Genomic DNA, 4,638 nt, shown 5'->3' with positions numbered 1-4,638 from the left:
AACATCGTGTCCCCAGCCTCTTGTTACCATTAGCCTTAGACGCACAGTTCGGGACCCCCTACCCAAGATCCACCGGTTTTGACACCGACAATGACCTATCCGAAATAGGCCCAGTAGCGTCATCTGGGCCGTCCAATATGATTCCAACCCATTTTAACTTTCGGCCCATGTATGTCCCATGACGTCTTTCAGCCCATATGAGGACCTTTGTAACTCTTGGCCCAATAACGGCCCGTGGTGAAACTGGCCCGTAATGAACAATGTATCACTTTATACCCATTAACGACCCATTATTCCATTGGGCCGTTTCCAGCCCATGTTATCTTTCGGCCTTCTCAGGCCCCATTTATTCTTGGGCTCATTTCTAGCATTCGGTTACTTACGGCCCGTTACTGTCATTTTCTGCTTGTGGGCCAAATTTAGCCCGTGGTTATAGTCGGCCCGTTTGTGGCCCGTTAAGACGTTGGGCAGTTTTCATAGCGTCATCAAATACAGCCTATTAACAATGACCCTATGGTCGGCCCATGAACGGACGATTCCAACTCTAGCCCGTTTACGACCATAATGCGGTCTGTTATTGGCCCATGTTTGGCCAATCGAGCATACAGCCCGTATAAGGCCCATTGATGGTATGGACCGTAGAAGGCCCATTGTGTCTACGACCCATAGAAGGCCCATTGTTTCTATGGCCCGTAGAAGGCCCATTGTTTCTATGGCCCGTAGAAGGCCCATTGTTTCTATGGCCCGTAGAAGGCCCAATGTCACTACAGTAAATATGTAGCCCATGGTTATTGTGGCCTAGTTTTAAAAAATAGGTTATTGCGGCCACTAGCAAACCGCGGAAAAAGAACTACACTCACTACAAGCAAACAAATAAACAAGACAACAAGGAAATAAATAAGCAAGCAACTTACGCTAGGCTACGACTATTACACATATTACATCCACTGACATCAAAGTTCGCCACCAGTGCAAATAAACACACTGACAAACGAATATACAAAACTAAGAGCACTTCAGAAGGCACTAGGCCTGGCCAGGACGGGCCCCCGCAAGCAGCCGAACAAGCTGATGAGATCTTAGTTGTGTCAACAACAGATGCTTCATCCCTAGCTGTATGGCACGATAGTGCGCAAGGCAGTCTCTGACATCTTCATTACATCTTTGATTTCAAGTCGGAGCTGAGTTGCAGCAAGCCTTTCCGCTTTAAGTTGATACTGAAGAAGTCGAACTAATTGAGGCAGCGACTGCACAGAGGTTGACTCACACCTGCTGGTGAGTAGCTTTAACTCACTATCTTCATCAAGACAGGACCTTGGGTCATCTCTCTATCCTCAAGATGGTTTGGCTCACTATCTTCCCTAAAGTTCCGCTTGGCATAAGAGATACGACTCTAAAAGAGAAACAAGGAGACACGTAATAGGTTTCACAATTATATAATCAAATAAATGGATCTGTTCTGCATCAGGAACATGTTTTTACAACTACAATTTAAAATGGTAGTTGTTGCAAACATCCAATCAGATGTAAACAACAAAGTAAACATCAGTGGAGGAAATGATGCCTATCCAAATCTATACTAGAACAAAGTTTGAAGGCTTGAGAAGGATGAACTTACATTACATGTTAACACGGGTTGGACAAAGCCCTTCTCCATGTTGATGGAAGGATAATTCAATAAATTCCCCAAAGAATATTATTTATAAGCGTTGCTTTATTATACATTTTGCAAAGAGTAAATATAGATCAAATAATATTGGAAGAAACATAGGATAATGAAGCTCAGGTGCAGACTGATGATACATAATCAAATAGCAATTAATTAAGTACAATGTTACAAGGCAAAAGGGCAAGAGGTACTGACAAGAGCAATGCAGAGCCAGTATTGTTGTGAGATCGTATGATCCTTTGAGCAAGGAGATTCATCTGAAATTAGTTTTCATACAAGAGAGAAGGTAAGGCACATGCAGAAATTTAGGAGTTCAAATTTTGAATTGATATCATAGACAGTACCTGACGCTGGGCTCTCGGTAGTTCTAATAGGGGTTTGGCCACTGGAGTAGGGGTAAAGTGTGGTACAGTTGGGCTTGTGTTTTCTATGGCTGTTGATCTATCTGATTTAACAGGTATCACTACTTTTCCAAATACCTAGTTTGTACTCCTTGAGGATCTGCACTCACCCTCTTCCTTTTGGACATCTATTACGAAAGAACAACATTTGACTAGAAAAACACAGTATGACGACACATGGAATAGGTACAGAAAATGGATAGGTATGTGCTACGTATTGAGCTTGCGTTGGTTTTCCTTGAAGAGGACAGGGTGATGCAGCAAAGTAGCATAAGTATTTCCCTTAGTTTTTGAGAACCAAGGCATCAATCCAGTAGGAGGCTCCTCAAAAGTCCCGTGCACCTACACAAACAAACAAGAACCTCGCAACCAACGCAATAAAGGGGTTGTCAATCCCTTCACGGCCACTTGCGAAAGTGAGATCTGATAGAGATAATATGATAAGATAAATATTTTTGGTATTTTTATGATATATATTAAAAATTAAAGATGCAAATAAAAGTAGATGGCAAACTTATGATAAGAGATAGGCCCGGGGGCCATAGGTTTCACTAGTGGCTTCTCTCAAGATAGCATAAGTATTACGATGGGTGAACAAATTACTATCGAGCAATTGATAGAAAAGCGCATAGTTATGAGATTTTCTAGGCATGATCATGTATATAGGCATCACGTCCGTGACAAGTAGACCGGCTCCTGCATGCATCTACTACTATTACTCCACACATCGACCGACTCCTGCCTGCATCTAGAGTATGAAGTTCATGAAGAACAGAGTAACACATTAAGAAAGATGACATGATGTAGAGGGATAAACTCATGCAGTATGATATAAAACCCATCTTTTTATCCTCGATGGCAACAATACAATACGTGCCTTGCTGCCCCTGCTGTCACTGGGAAAGGACACAGCAAGATTGAACCCAAAGCTAAGCACTTCTCCCATTGCAAGAAAGATCAATCTAGTAGGCCAAACCAAGCTGATAATTCGAAGAGACTTGCAAAGATAACTTAATCATACATAAAAGAATTCAGAGGAGATTCAAAGATTTCTCATAGATAAACTTGATCATAAACCCACAATTCATCGAACGCGACAAACACACCGCAAGAAGAGTTACATCGAATAGATCTCCAAGAAGATCGAGGAGAACTTTGTATTGATATTCAAAGAGAGAGAAGAAGCCATCTAGCTAATAACTATGGACCCGAAGGTCTGTGGTAAACTACTCACAACTCATCGGAGAGGCCTTGGAGATGATGTAGAGGCCCTCCGTGGTGGATTCCCCCTCTGGCGGAGCACCGACGACGGCTCCAAGATGGGATCTCGCGAATACAGAAGGTTGCGGCGGTGGAATTAGGTTTTCGTGGTCGCTTCTGATGTTTTCACGGTACGGGTGTATATATAGGAGGAAGAAGTACGTCGGTTGGCGATCGAGGGGCCCATGTGGGTGGGGGGCGCGCCCAGCCCTGGTGGGTGCGCCAGGCACCCTCATGGCCGCCTCGTTTGTTGCTTGATGTCCACTCCAAGTCTCCCGGTTGGCATTTGTTCCAAAAAGATCATTCCCGAAGGTTTCATCCCGTTTGGACTCCGTTTGATATTCCTTTTCTTTGGAACACTGAAATAGGCAAAAAAACAACAATTCGGGCTGGGCCTCCGGTTAGTAGGTTAGTCCCAAAAATGATATAAAAGTGTAGAATAAAGCCCATAAACATCCAAAACAGGTAATATAATAGCACGGAACAATGAAAAATTATAGATACGTTGGAGATGTATCAGTATGGCATATACTCATATATGATGCTTAAACTAAGGATATGGTGTAACAAAGTAGAAGTAATGCAAGAGGTCAGATGCAAAATATGTGCGACCAATACAACCTTGCCAAGTTAGAGCAAGCACCTTGATGGGTGAATAAGATAGGCCATCCTCCACCATGCCAAGTTTGTTAGTGAGTGGATTGTTCCGCAATATTCCTCTCGTGCGCCCATTCTCATATTCATTTTGATAATGTTCAATATCTGACATGCATGAAAACATAAAAACAAGTGAGATTATCTTTGTAATGCAGAAGTGATTCTAATCCAATACTGCCTCCCTATAAACCCCTTTGTGCTATCTCTGCAATTCTTCTAAGAGATGCCATGCATGCTGTAATTTGGTGTGTGCATTAATATAATTTGGCATACTACTGAAAATATGAGAGCTCCAGAAGTGATGACACTTCGCAGATGACAACTTCAACATATAGTAAAGAAGAACAAGTTGACCTGACCTGACAGATTCAAAATATACTAAGGGAGAACAACTCGACCTGATCAGTCGACCGCAAGAGAAGAGGATCATCTTAAAGAAGAGCTGAAGAGCAAGCAAATTGAAGATATTACAAGTCTTTCAATACAATGCCGGTTGGCCACCCATGATAAACCAGAGCGCATAGAGAAATACTATTCCTTCCGGTCTCTCCATATGTGGCTCACATGCATTTCGAAACTAAAGTAGGAACATTTAGCTGACCAATTAAACATCTCTCAGTTTTACTAATATCAGCATAATATCAGATTTGA

Source organism: Triticum aestivum, chromosome 6B (assembly GCF_018294505.1).
Source record: "Triticum aestivum cultivar Chinese Spring chromosome 6B, IWGSC CS RefSeq v2.1, whole genome shotgun sequence".
Taxonomy (NCBI): Eukaryota; Viridiplantae; Streptophyta; class Magnoliopsida; order Poales; family Poaceae; genus Triticum; species Triticum aestivum.
The sequence above is the reverse complement of the archived record's forward strand: the minus strand, read 5'-3'. Positions refer to the sequence as shown.